At 39.4% G+C, this 15,330-nt stretch overlaps 1 non-coding gene across 1 annotated transcript; it reads left to right on the top strand.

The window, feature by feature from the left end:
- The first annotated feature begins 14,228 nt into the window (after positions 1 to 14,228).
- On the top strand, positions 14,229 to 14,335 carry LOC120269627. The gene has a single exon (XR_005539272.1). It is a non-coding gene; the product is annotated as a small nucleolar RNA R71 (small nucleolar RNA).
- Positions 14,336 to 15,330: the final 995 nt, after the last annotated feature.

Here is a 15,330-nt window from a genome sequence, read left to right as displayed (position 1 = left end):
ATATCACTTCCATGGAGAATTCCTCTTGCTAACTTTTTACCCATCCATGCTTGTTTGTATGGCAAATGAACACCTTGTTCACGCAATAAATCCCGTTGTATATCCATTGCACGGTATAGAGGACGATCTCGGAGTTTTTATATTACATGGCTACTAACAACTTTCTTTGATGCTTTTGGATGTGACGTTGTGCCGATACCTCCACCACAAGTATGCACCCCTTGGGTTGTTTTAATTCTAAACATTGGCAGGTTGCCATCTCTTAAAGCATGGACACACCATTCACAACCATCGGCAGCACATGTTACAGTAACTCTTTCTTTATCATTTTTTATGAACTGAATGTTGAAATTCCACTTGATAGCATGGTCACACAAGGCTTCCTTGAATTGTGTTGCACTTTCATAACATTGACCAACTGTGAACATGTCGTGTTCAAAATTGCTTGAAGACTTTGACATTGTTCCTCTAGGCAAATTGGATAACGGTAGGGGGCATTGATTAAATGCAGTGCTTTGTGACAAAGACTCTCTGATTACATCAATACGAATGTTAAACAGTTACTGACATATGTAATGACTATTGTCTGAAATTGAATAGATAATAACATATGTAAACAAAAATTTCCATAAATAAACATTTGGCTGATTATAAAGACAATACCATCAAAACTTACGCACAACAAATGATTTCTATTGAGAAAATAATGCACAAAAAAATGTATAAAGGTGAATTTACATGAATTACTGAGATTGTGAACACTATATAAAGAAAATAAACACTAATTGGATATGATAATTACAATAATATTGATGACACAGAAGAGCCCTCCGTAATTCCATTATCAATCTCGACTATCATATCCACCACATTCTTGTTAAACATACGGTGAATGTGACACATCCATTGGAAGTCGATTTCTGAGCTAATACAAGACATTGTCTTGTGCTCATCTAGCATTAAATACTTCACCCTCACACGGGTAGCTTCAAGGTTCCACCGTTCACATATCTCCTCTACTATCCCATGCAGTTAAGACAGTGAAGTGTAATACATAACCCTCTCCCTTATGCCGTGCAATACTGTAAAATGTATCGATCCCTGGATCAACATAAGCTAACAAAGGTGAGATAAGGATTAAAATGTTCATGAACATATACATTATAAGTTGCACAAAATAAATACCATTACAGAATGTTTGTTTGCACTTTGTTCCCGCTGCAAGCTTTCTCCCCCTGCTAGTCTTCTTCACCTACACCTTCATCAACTTTACTGTCCACTAAGTTCGCCTTTAGATTGAGAAGAGATTGACTCCATTCTTACAAAAAAGCTTGAGTATAGAAGCAATGGGAACAAGAAGCTTCTTCTACAAGAGAACAAGGACAAGCAACCATACTTTTGACAAGACCTGGCGCCATTTTTCCTTCATTTCCCTCTCAAAAACATGCAAGGGTATTTTTGGGATTTTTAGAATATTTCAAGGATCAAAGTAACGGCAGGGACAATGTGGAAATAGAATTAAAAAGGAGGGACTGAACGGTATAAACTTTTGTCAGAGGGACTGAACGGTATATTTGAAAAGTTTCGGGGACTTATAAGTAATTTACTCTATAAAAATATTACAAATTATAAAAATTATTAAAAATTATAAAAATTATTAAAATTTGTAAAACTAATGAAAAAAAAAACGAAGTGCTGCCACGTGTGGTAATGTAATTTTCAAGGTTTAAAACCTCCCACCTCGAAAAGCTAAATTTCTGTCACCAACCTTTGTTCTCCAACTTTAATCCTGATCATTTTTAGTTGATAGAGTTAGAAGAAGATAATAAATACTTTTTAATATTACTAAATATTTTTTATAACTTTTAATTTTTTTTAATAATTTTAGTATTTTTTATAATATTTAATACTTTTTTATAAAATAATTATAAAGAATTAATACAGTTCATTACTTTTTTATAATTTATTTTTTATAAAAAATAAAAATTATTAAAAATTATAAATAAATATTAAAAAATAAAAAACTATAATTATTTTTTTTATAACCTAATCCTGCACGTCGTTAGAAAAGATCAGGATTGTGCTTGAAGAAAACAGGTTGGTGAGTTAATTTAGGGTTTCGAGTTTGGGGAGTCTTATACCTAAAGAAAATATTAAAAAATAATAAACAATAATTTATTTTTATGACCCGATCCTACACATTTCTGGAAAATATCAGGATTGAGCTTGGAGAAAATAGGTTGGGGAGTTAACTTAGGGTTTCGAGTTTGGTGAGGTTCATACCTGGAGCTATAACATATCAATTTTAGTTGTTTGGGGAGTAGTCAGACTCTAATCTTGTCCAAGCTAGTGTAAGAAGCATGTCAATTGGTTTGTTTCACCTTTGAGGGCACCATTTATACTATCTTGGCGAAGAAGTGGCTGAAGAAGGTGGTAGCTACTTTTGACGATATGAATTTAGTGGATGAGTTGAAGCTTAAAGTAGCTATCAGACTGCTGGATAAGAAAGGCAGTGTCTAGTGGGAGAACTTGAGGAGTTGCTCTCATACAGAGTTGACTTGGACAAACTTCTTGAAGGAGTTTGATGAGGACTATTACACTTAATTCAATCTAAACTAGAAGAGGTAGGAGTTCATGAGTTTGACTCAAGGTAGCTGATCTATGGTAGAGCATGAGACTGAATTGAAGGATTCAGCAACATTTGTACTAGAACTGATAGGGACAGAAAAGATGTTGTGCTCGAAATTTAAAGAAGACCTGAATTTAACTATCAAGGAGAAGATGTCAATTACAGGTACTCAGTGTTTCAAGGAGGTAGTACAATAGGCATTGCAAGCTAGGAAGCTAGTGCAAGATGGCAAAAGAGTCTAAGAGCATTTTGTGAAGAGGAGGAATATAGAGTTTACCTAGTTCTCAAAGAAGATGAAGAGTAGTATTACTTTAGAATGGGCGGTAGTTTCAGGTGGTGCTTAGACACCAGTCAAGCAGCGGGCTAGTCAAAGAGATACTAGCAGTGCTCGAGAGGTATTAGCACCGAGACCATCTGGGTCATTGCCTCGTTGCTTGAACTGTAGTAGATTTCATTTTGGTCAGTATTTGTGTTTTCGGCGATGTTATCACTGTGGCCAGACAGGGCATCTTCAGTTAGGTTTCTAGAGAAGAGTCAGGTGCCTAGGACGCTGACATCACCCTTTTCTACTTCTAGTTGACCTACAAATACCCAGATGTGCTCATACTACCACTTCTAGCCTTGCTTATATCAATAGGTCTACTGTTGCTAGTAATATTCCAAAGTAGAGGCACATCCACCCCAGACTAGAGCTCAAACTAGGGTGTTTGTATGACTAATGAAGAGGCTGAAGATAGACCAAATGTTATCATAGGTATAATATCTCTCTTTCATAATGATGCTCTTGTTTTGATTGATTCTAGGCCTGATAAGTCCTTCATTAGCTCAACCTTTTCTTATCTAGCTAATAGGGCTTTTTCCCCTCTTGAGCATCAATTAGTTGTTTAGACTCTTTTAGGGAAAGAGATACTTAAGAGTGTGGAGTTTAAAGGATGTCCGGTTAAGGTTGGTAAGTTGAGTTGGAGTCAAATAAAATTTCTTTGGAGCCCCAAATTTTGATGCTATACTCAGTATGGATTAGTTGAAGAAGTACTAAGCTGGCATCAATTATTTTGAAAGGAAAGTGTTGCTTCAAGGACCTGATGGTCTTGAAGTAGAGTTTTTGGGTGGCAGAAGGATTGTGGCCACTTGTTTGATAATAGCTTTAGCTATAGAGAAATTGTTGAGGAAAGGTTGTCAAGTATAATTGGCTCAAGTTACCGACACTAGAGTCACAAGACTTCAGGTGGAGGATATTCCTATAGTGAAAGAATTCCTGGATGTTTTCCTGATGAATTATCTAGACTTCCTCTAGATCGTGAGCTTTAGTTTGCTATTGAGATGTTGCCCGGTACTGCTCCCATCTCTATTCCACCATATAGGATAGCACCAGCTGAGTTGAGGGAGTTGAAAATGTAGTTACAGGATTTGGTGGATAAAGTTTTTATTTATCCCAATGTGTCACCTTAGGTTGTACTGGTACTTTTTGTGAGAAGAAGGATGGTTCTTTGAGGTTGTGCATAGATTACCGAGAAATAAACAAGTTAACCTTTAAGAACAAGTACCAATTAGAAAGGATTGATGACATATTTGATCCGCTGAGTGAAGCAAAGTTCTTCTCAAAGATTGATTTGAGATTTGGATATCACCAGCTAAAAATCATTGAGAGTGATGCTTATTATGAGTTCCTTGTCATGCCTAGGCTGACGAATGCCCCGGTAACTATTAAGGACTTAATGAACCAAGTTTTACAACAGTACTTGGATAAGTTTGTGATCATCTTTATTAATGATATCTTGGTGTAGTTGGAGAAGTAGTTATATACTAAGTATTCAAAATGAGAGTTGTGGTTTCATGAAGTATCTTTTATTGGACATGTGGTGTCGGGAGAAGATATCTCTGTAGAACCGAAGAAAGTTGAAGTTGTTCTCAAGTGGGAGCAACCAAAGAATGTGGTGCAAGTTCGTAGTTTCCTTGGCTTGGGGGGTTACTACTAGGCTCCTTTGTCACAATTAACCCGCAAAGGTGTGAAGTTTTGTTGGAATGAGTAATGTGAGAAGATTTTCCAAAATTTAAAGAATTGGTTGATTTCAACACTGATTCTTGCTATACCTTATAGTAGGAAGGAATTTGTGGTCTTTAGTGACATAACCTCGAGTTAGATGCTGTAGTTTTCTCTCTAAAGTTGTGTGACACTATCTATATGGTGAAAAGTGTCAAATTTTCACAGACCACAAAAGTTTGAAATATTTGCTCACCCAGAAGGAATTGAACCTAAGACAACACAGATGGGTGGATGATCTAGTGATAGACTATCATTGTAGATGCATTAAGTAAGAAGTCATCAGTGTCTTTGTGACACACCCCTTGCGTGAGTGTCCTGCAAGTTCATGGGTTGTCGAAGCAATAAAGTACCCCGATGAGTGGGTAGTCATATCTATAGGGAATAGTGCTCAGCAGCAAGAAGAAATGCTATTTAGCTCGAGTGAAAACCAAGCTGTGATGAGCGAACAAAATCAATGTAAATAAAAATAAAGAAAATAAAGAGAAGAGCAATAGGAATAAGGAGAGGTAATTGATAAGAGAATGAGGTACCCGGATATTGCTCACCCTAGGACTATTGTTTCAAGTGCAAGACTACTAATTATGCTTCCTAATTGAAGTTTAATGAGTCATGAAAATCCAAAGACACACGGTTCCAAACCTAAGGTCAATCATGACTAACCCTTCCACTATGTTCCGACGGAAAGAAATACTCTCGACGCCTCACACTGTGTGGGGTTGCATGAAGCTCTAGGGACTCTAAGTGATAAACGCTATTCCCTAGTATAGATCTAACCCTTTAATCCAGGCGAAAGACCCCTGGTCATAATTAAGCCCTACCACTAAGGATTACTTCAACACTTCACTTTGTTGCTTTTACAATTAAGCCGCAATGGAGTTTGTCTCTTAGTACTTCACTCTATCATGATTGCAAAGAACTCTTGGAATGTCGAGGTAGAACAAATCACATCGGAAGGGAAAAATGAATGTTCTGCTAGCTCTCGACTCACCCTCTCGACCCTCTCCAACCTTGCTTTGTCTAACTCTCATGGTGTGTCACTCATCCACAAGGATTACCAAGATAGATTCTCAACCCTAGTTTCACTCTAAGGGAAAATTTATACAACAAGCATTCAAGGTTGAAACTCAATTAAAACATCAATTAAAGAAGTAAAACAGGAGTCAATGAAATAAAATCATCCTAGGGTTTACAAATCCAAGCACCCACTAGAGGTTTAGCTCTCCATGGAGAAATATACAATCAACAATGAAATCGAAGGTAAAAGCATGCAATCCATAAATAAAACCTCTTTGTAGTTTGTATCAATGGTCTTATGGAGCCGTCTCGTCTTCTCCAAGGGTCGCCTAGGTGATAAGTTCTTGTGTATTAGTAATACGAAGTATTCTTTTCTTACAATGAGCATTACTTTTCTCAGATTTTATCGCTAATACATGTGTATTTTTGTTCTTTTATGGATGTAGGGTTGTGGAGGCAAGTATAGAAGAAAGAAGCCAAAGTAGATCGTTAATGCACTTTGTTGATGAAATTTTGGAGAGAACAAATGTAAAGACACAAGTTGTGCTCAAAGACATGTGAGTGTGTGCCAACCTCCGTTGTGCTCAAATAAATATGCATATTGGAGGGGCACAAAGATAGTCACACTCATGTGTTCTGACTTGTATAATGCTAGCAAGATTGTCATCAAATGTGATTTTATTTGAAGATGCAACACGATCTACCGCATGGACGTGTGCCCGTTCATGTTGCCTCGATGAAAAGTGTGGATTCAGGAATATTTTGGTGGAGTATTATAGCAAATCACCGTAGTAATTTACTGTAGTAGTTACTGTTTACAGGCCACTAAAAAATGAATTCCTGCAGATTCACATGGGGGTTTAGAAATTCCACATGCCCGTGTGAATACCCGATTCCAGCCTTATTTAAGTCATGATTTCAGACCGATTTCAGGATCTTTTTTCCCCATAGTTTGGTCATCCGTTCTCCATTTTTGGAGACACCCGCGGCTTGGGTTTGGAGAGTCTTTGGCTAGGTTTTTGGAGTGGTTCACGACCTTTGACAACGCATTTTTTTGGAAGATAGTTATTGGGGGAGCTTTCATCGGTATCGATTCGGCGAGGTGTTGCCTGGGCTTAACGAGGGAACCTTTGAAGTAGATGTGGCTACTCCACAAGACCATCAACACAGATACCAAGAGGGTTTTATTCATTGATTGCATATCTTTACTTTCGATTTCATTATTAATTGTATTTTGCTCCATGGAGAGCTAAATCGTTAGTGGGTTCTTGGACTTGCAAACCCTAGGATAATATTATTTCTTTTACCTTTTATTATTCTTTCCTTAATTGATGTTTTAATTGAGTTCCAATCATAAATGCTTGTTGAGTTGATTTTCCCTTAGAGTGACACTAGGGTTGAGAATCCATTTTGGTAATCCTTGTGGATGAGTAATACACCATGAGGGTTAGACAATGCTAGATTGGAGAGGGTTGAGAGGGTGAGTCGAGAGGTAGCAGAACGTCTCCTTTCCCCTCCGATGTGATTTATCCTACCTCCACATTCCAAGAGTTCTTTGCGGTCACAATAAGAGTGAAGTGCTAAGAGCCAAACTCCCCTGGGGCTTAGTTGTGCAAGAAACAGAGTGAAGCGTTGAAGTAATCCTTAGTATCTTGGGCTTAATTGTGACTAGGGGTCTTTCGCCTGGACCAAAGGATTAGATCTATATTAGGGAATAGGGTTTATCACTTGGAATCCCTAGAGCTCAAAGCAACCTAGCACAGTGTGAGGTGTTGAGACTGAGCGATTTCTCCATCGAGGTATAGTGTAGGGTTAGTCACGGTTGACTTTAAGTTTTAGGACTGTGTGTTTAAGGATCTCCATAACTCATTAGGCATTAGTTAGGAAATATAATGATTGGTCTTGTACATGAAATAATAGTCCTAGGGTGGGCAATGTTCGGGTGCCCCACTTTCTATCGATTGCCTCTCCTATCTTTTATTTGCGCCTCCTTCTTTTTTTCTTATTTCTATTTGCATTGATTTTGTTCACATCACTATCGATTCATCTTCGTTCTAGTTAAATAGCAATCTTTGTGTTTCTAAGCACTATTCCTTGTGGATACGACTACCCACTCAGCAGGGTATTATTACTTCGACAAACCCGTGCACTTCCGATATTTATAAGGGCTGCAATCGGACATCCACATGGGCTTGTGGAATTTCTACACGGCCATGTGGATTTCTAGAACTTGTTTCTTGCGGACTGTGAACAGTAACTACTACATTAATTGTTCTATAGTAAATTGCTACAATACTTCACCAAAATACTTCCGATTCCACTCTTTTCATTGAGGCTGCATGAATGGGCACACATTCATGCAGTAGATCACGTCTCTTATTCATTGAAACCACATTGAAGAAATTCTTGCTAGTATTACTCAAGTCAGAACATATGAGTATGACTGCCTTTGTGCTCCTCTACTTTGTGTATTCGTTTGAGCACAATGGAGGTTGGCACACACCCACATGTCTTTGAGCACGACTTATGTCTTTACGTTTGTTCAATCCAAGGACTTCATCAATAAATACATCCATGATCTACTTTTGCTTCCTTTCTTCCAAAATTGTCTCTACAACCCTAAATGCACCAAAGAACACAAATACACATGCATAAGTGATAAAATCTGATAAAAGTGATGCTCAATGTAAGAAAAGAATACTTCGTATTACTAATACACAAGCACTTATCAAACTCTTCCACACTTAAGCTTTTGGTTGTCCTCAAGCAAAAATAAAACATTAAAGCATATAAGAAGGAAAATTGAAAGTGCTTGGCCTTCGGCTCACCAAAAGCATGTAAAAGTGGCATTCTACAAGTAAGGAAAAATTCAAACACTGAGTAAGAGGAATCATTACTCTATCTAAAAACTCAAATGAAAAGACAACAAACCCGATAATGTGTAAGTGTGTGTAAACTCACTCACTTCAACCCAACATGTACTCCTCAAAGTTCTTATTAAAAAGGGACTTATTTATATACACAAAGAAAAGTTAGCAGCTTTACACATCCTCTAAGGTAGCCCTTTCCTAAGCGGCCGCTAAGGTGGTTTTCACACTTTCGAAGTGGTAGCTCTTTCTACCGTGGTAGTAGCTTTCACTCATCCCATGAGATAGCTCTTTCTCTCATTAGGGCACAACTAGTATCTAACTTATGATAGTAGCTTCATACTTCATAGGTGGTAGCTCTTTCCACCCCTAATGCACAAAAAAAGACATTATTTTTTTTATTTTTTTTAAAGAATTTCAACAAAATTAAAACAAGAACAAGCTAAAATATTCCCATAAACTATAAAGTTGAGATTCCATAAGGTTTCATAAGTGAGTAGTGCAACAAGTGTTAATCGGGCAAAAATTCCTAAAAATTCAAATGGCTAGAGAATGATAGTACTCAATGTTCAAAATTCTCCTAAACTTAAAAATACAACCATTGCAACTAAGGTGAACCGCCATTGGCTACATGAGCATGAACAATAAAAGCATAATTACAGAACTTGTGCAATGTGAACTCCCTCCATACTTAAGATATACATTTCCCTCAATGTACACATGCAAGCACAATAAAGAAGTATAACAATCAAAACATATGTGTGGAGATGGGCAATTGAAACAAAACTCCCCTGAAGGCCTAATTGTACGTTTGATGGAGCTAATTTCATTGAGAGTTGAGTTCCAACGAGTTATGGAGCACACACAGTTATGTGAATACCACGTTGACCATGCCCATGACTATGTCTCAAATCCTAGACTCACAAAACTATCTGACGCATATATAAGGGGGTTCATTGAAGCTCAACAAAAACAAAATAAAATCTAGTCTATAAAGATATAGAAATGAAATACAACTTGAGGCAATTGAAAATAAAAGATAAACTCAGAAGGACTGAGTAGTACAAGTCCAAATAAAAATACGAGAAAAAAGAAAAAAACATAAAGACCAATAAAGATAAAGATGCCTCAAGCATCGGTGTCATGTGGTGCTATCTCTACTGGTGTTGCTGGTGATGCTGCTAGTGCTGGTGGTGGTGGTGATGGAGGTGCTAGTGATGCCGATGCAATGCAGGGTCTCATCACAAAGGGAGAAGTCGCATCTCACTCTAGTAGCTGCTGTAGAATGTCAAGACGCGCCATCACCTCTGTGTGGTTCATAGCCTGTGTCACACGAACCTCAGCTAAATCAGCCTGGAGCACTCCTACAGCACTTTCGAGCCTCTCAAAATGATCATGGGCTTAAGAAGGAGAGAATATACACACTAGAGGTGGCTCCTGTGCTGTGGGAGGTGACTCGGTCTCCATCTGCTCTGGTTGCCACTCGAGAGCAAGCTGTGAACCGTCTGATGCATCACCCTCTCCCTCGGCTGCCTCTTGTGGGGCCATGATTATCACGTAGATGCCATCTCTATATATGCAGATCATCCTTATCAGCTGCATGGTCTCCAAGCCGAGGCAAGATGATACAATCATCTTCTAGGCCCCTCTGATCGCGTCTATTAGGCCTATCCCCATGATGAGTTGAGTAATGTACGGGCCTAAAAAGAGCAATCCAACTCTGGCATACTACCCCTGATGATGCACGTACTCGCTGTGATGTGTCCCAGGTGGAGTTGCTCGCTTTGTACCATCGAAAAAAAATAAAGCAGCTCTTGGTGACTCAACACCCCTGTACTATCACCACGGCAGTTCACTAATCGGCTAAGAACGATGTCGATATAGAGACAAGCAGGCCGAGAGAGGCATATCGCCTTGGAGACTCCCGGCTCAGATCTGTCCACGGCCACACGATTGCTCGTATGTGAGCTGAGGTGTCAAGCTGCTAGAGTAATCTATTGGCAGCTGCTCATACTCCTCTGTATCAATGAACACTGTCGAAGGCTTTGAACTTAATGGCATCGATGCTGTCGAAGCTAGAGTACGAGCGATCGAACTCAAATGAGGTGAGCATCTCTAGTGTCAATATGTAGATAGCGGGCTCTCGGATCGACAATAGATACCTCCAGCTACCCATGGACAATAACTCGTAGACCTTGTCAGCCATCTCATCCCCCAACTAAATCTCTCTAAGTGAGCTCACATCTGGGAAACAAGATTGGCCGACCTTGATCTTCGACAATCTCTCAAACCAAGCCTGATGCTTGGGTATCGCAAACTCCATGTGCTCTGGTGAGGGCTGTCGGGGATGCTTGCTGGCTTTTTTCTTAGACCTGGGAGCCATACCTGCAGGAATCAAAAAAGAAAATGATCAAATCAACCTTAAAAAGAGCTTCTATAGGAATCCACACGGTCAAGTTCCCAAAATCCTCCAAATACATCATAAATTAATTCTAAAATCACTCTAAACTCATTCATCAACCATTTAAGCATGAAATACATGCAAAATCAACACAATAAGTGAAAGAAATGAAGATTGGGTGAATATAAGAGAAAAAGAAGCTTACCAATGAAATGAGAATGAAAATCTTCGAATGCGGCCGGAAAACAACCCAAGAACTCTATAAATAGACGGTGAAGGGTCGGGAAGGTGAAAAGAGGTGACTTTTGAGCATCTGGAAGTTATAGAGTGAAGGGGCGCGAGTCGGTTTTAAAGAAAAATCATGCCTCTTGGCATTCTGTGTATCCACACATGCGTGTGGAAATTACCCACGCCCGTGTGACTCCCATAGTGTTGTTCACATGGGCAAATAAAAGCAGCTGTGTGCTCTCGGGATAGCCATGACTCTCTCTAAACACATCCACAAGGGCGTGTGAAATTTCCACATGCCCGTGTTCCTGACCCACAGGGGCACCCACACGCCCCTGTGGCTTCACTGTCCTCCTGAGTAAATGGCAAGTGTTCCACACGCCCCTGGAGAAATTTCACATGGGCATGTGGATGTTTACAGGGGTACTCATAGGGGCACTCACACGCCCCTATGTGCTTTCAGGATGGTGGAGAAGTTTCTACAGAATTTCACACAGGCGTATGGAAATTACCCACGCCTGTGTGACATTCACAAGGTCATTCACAAGGTCATCGACAGGGACATACACATGTCCCTGTGTCATCTCAGGATGGAGTCTGAATACTCTGCAGAGATCCACAAGCCCATGTGGAAATTATCCACGGGTGTGTGACCGTCACAAGGTTGTCCACAGGGGCACTCACACGCCCCTGTGTCGTCTCTAGATGAGCTCTGAATGGAAACACACACTCGTGTTGAAATTCTACATGGTCGTGTGTCTTCTCTGGATGATTCAGAAAACATTACAGGCTCTGCAGAAAATTTCTGCACACTTATACACATACAAAGATTGCATAAACAATGAAAAACTGACTAGAGACTCATTAAAAATAGCTCAACCGACCCAAAACTTTGCCAATCACATGTAAACACACTATAACACCAATGATCTATGAGAAAAACATAGCAACAACATGTAAAAAAATCAAGACACTAACACTTAAGTTCTTATTCATGAAAACTAGAACTAAGACATAGAAAAACAGTAAAAACTTAGGTTGCCTCCCAAGAAGCGCTTGTTTAACGTCACTAAGCTTGACGTACCTGACCTTACATCACGAGGGCTCATAATTGAAGGTTTCCCTCTTACCTACAACTTAAAAACATGATGGACAAAATTATTTCAAGGTAAAGGGAGAGTTATCAAGCTTGTTACCACACAAGCTTGATAACTCTCCCTCTACCACAAGGGTCCATCACCCTTACTCCATGCATGCACATCCCTATTAGCCTTGTGGTGCTTCTTATGATGTCTCCTCGCTTTTTCCATCTTTCAGATCATTCTTTTCATCATCCCCGGAGTCGGTTGTAACTTGTCCTCTAGACCAAAAGATAAGACTTCTTCATTCTTGACTTCTTGATGTAGCAACTCCTCAAATGTGTCCGGACACATCATTTTCTGCACATATTCATCAACTAACTCATCAGTGGTGTCAAGGAAATACAAAGTATCATCAAAGTCAAGAGAATGTTGCAAGGCTTCGGCGAGGCGGTATGCCAATTTATCATGACCAACTCGTAATGTCAACTCCCCACCGTCTATGTCAATGACGGCCTTGAAAGTATGTAAAAATGGTTTCCCAAGTATCAATGGAACCTTGGCATCTTCATCAACATCCAACACCACAAAGTCTACAGGAAATATATACTTGCCAACTTTTATAAGTACGTCTTTAATGATGCCCCTCGGATGTCTAACTGTTCGATCGGCCAATTGAAGTGTTATCTGAGTGGGCCTGGGCTCTCCCAATCCTAGCTTCTGAAAGAATGTGTAAGGCATGACGTTGATGCTACCCCTTGAGTCCACCAATGTCTTCTCTTCACCCAAATTATCAATGTTGCATGGGAAGATAAAGCTTTTGGGGTCATTCTTCTTGTTTGCGTATTCTTTTGCAACATCGCAGAATATGAAGTATTAAGAATCACAAATACACTCTTCTCCAACTTCCTTTTATTGGTCAAGAGATCCTTGAGGAACTTTGCATAGCGAGGCATTTGAGACAATGCCTGCGTAAATGGGATGTTGATGTGAAACTGTTTGAATAGACCCAAAAACTTCTTGTATTACTCATCATTTTGGTCGTTCTTCAAACTTGAAGGGTAGGAAATTCTTGGCTTGTAAGGTGGGGGTGTCACCTCCTTCTCTTTAGCTCTCTTCTCAACCTCCATGACCTTAGGTAACTCAACTATTGTCTTCTTATTAAGGACCCTACTCTTAACTTCATGACCACTTCTCAAAGTGATCACTTTCACATTCTCTCTTGGATTTGTCTCCATGTTGCTAGGCAAACTCCCATGAGGTCTTTCCGAGAGTGACTTCGCAATTTGGCCCACTTGATTATCTAAGTTGTGCAATGATGCTGTGTGGTTGCGAAGTGTGGCTTCAACCAATTGAAATCTTGTATCTAATGATTGAATGAATTTGGTCAAAGCCTTATCTAGGTCGGTCATCCAGTTTTCCAACCCTGAAATTCTATTCTCCATGTTCAAGGCTTGTTGTTGTTGTTGTTGGAAACCTGGTAGTGCCATAGTCTTCTATTGCCTTAATTACTCCAAGAAAGGTTTTGGTGGTTCTTCCACCCTGAGTTGTAAGTGTTGCTATATGAATTTCCTTGGCCTCTCATTGCATTACCTACAAAATCAACCAGTTCCACAGAAGTGGTACCACCAGAGAAATCGAGCAATCAAATGGAGCATGTCCTCCCCCACACCTAGTGCAACTCATCACTGCTACCTCTCTAGGAGAAGTTAGAGTGTCTAACTTTTTGCTCAATGACTCAACCTGGGCCGCCAATGATGTGACTACATCAATCACATGAAGTCTGGCTACCTTATTTCTGTCCTGTGTATTCCACTAATAACTGTTCATAGCCATTTCTTCAATAAGATGTTAGGCTTCTTAAGGGGTCTTGCTTCCTAAGGTACCTCCTGCTGTAGCATCAAGTAACTGCTTTATGCTTAGGTTCAAACCATTATAGAAAGTTTGAATGATCATCCACTCAGGGAACCCATACTAAAGATATTTCCACAGGTGATCCTTGAACCTATCCCATGTCTCAAAAAGAGCCTCCAATTTTATTTGCATAAAAGAAGATATTTTATTCTTGAGCATCACAAATTTTCCAAGAGGGAAATATATGGCAAGAAAAGCTTCTACCATCTCCTCCCATGTAGTGATCGATGCTCTAGGTAATGAATGTAACCATTGCTTTACTCTCTCATTCAAGGAAAACGGGAAGGCCCTCAACTTGATAGCATCATCCGTAACACCATTAAACTTGAGCATGTCGCACACTTCCAAGAAGTTCCCTATGTGATTGTTTGGATCCTCATCGACCAAACCATTAAACTGTATCGACTGCTGTAACATCTAGATGAAACCTAGCTTGAGATCAAAACTCTGAGCTATGATTGGTGGCAGCACAATATTACACCTCTTGCCAAGAACTGCGGGTCTGGCATAATCTGAGAGTGTCCTCTGCTACTCATACTGTTCTGCCATATTATCAGACCCTTCATCTTCTATATCAGCTTGATTTGTCTATTCTTATACAGGTTCTTGCTCCGTCTATGATTTCTTCTTCCAATTTCTAGATCCCCTTCAACAAAAGTTGAAGGGTTTTCTCTGGTCATAACCTGGAGCTGCAACTAAAGAAAGAAAACAAATTAGAATGATGGAAGAATAAGAAAGTGTGAAATAGAACAAGTGATGAATAGCTAAAATAGTAAAGTGCAAAACAATTTCAAAACGTCTATTCACCAAAAAAAGGCACCAAAAAAACTTTGACACACCCATTTTTTTATTCGCAAAAATGCTTCCAAAGTACCCCGTGAGTGGGTAGTCGTATCCATAGGGAATAGTGCTCAGAAGCAAGAAGCAATGCTATTTAGCTCGAGTGAAAACCAAGCTGTGATGAATGAACAAAATCAATGCAAATAAAAATAAAGAAAAGAAGAAGAAGCGCAATAGGTATAAGGAGAGGTAATTGATAAGAGAATGGGGTACCCACACATTCCTTACCATAGGACTATTATTTCAAGTGCAAGACTACTAATTATGCTTCCTAATTGAAGTTTAATAAGTCATGGAAATCCTAAGTCACACGG

Source organism: Dioscorea cayenensis, chromosome 9 (assembly GCF_009730915.1).
Source record: "Dioscorea cayenensis subsp. rotundata cultivar TDr96_F1 chromosome 9, TDr96_F1_v2_PseudoChromosome.rev07_lg8_w22 25.fasta, whole genome shotgun sequence".
In the NCBI taxonomy this organism is placed as follows: Eukaryota; Viridiplantae; Streptophyta; class Magnoliopsida; order Dioscoreales; family Dioscoreaceae; genus Dioscorea; species Dioscorea cayenensis.
Note: the sequence above shows the minus strand (reverse complement) of the source record. Positions and strands in the feature narration are given on the sequence as shown.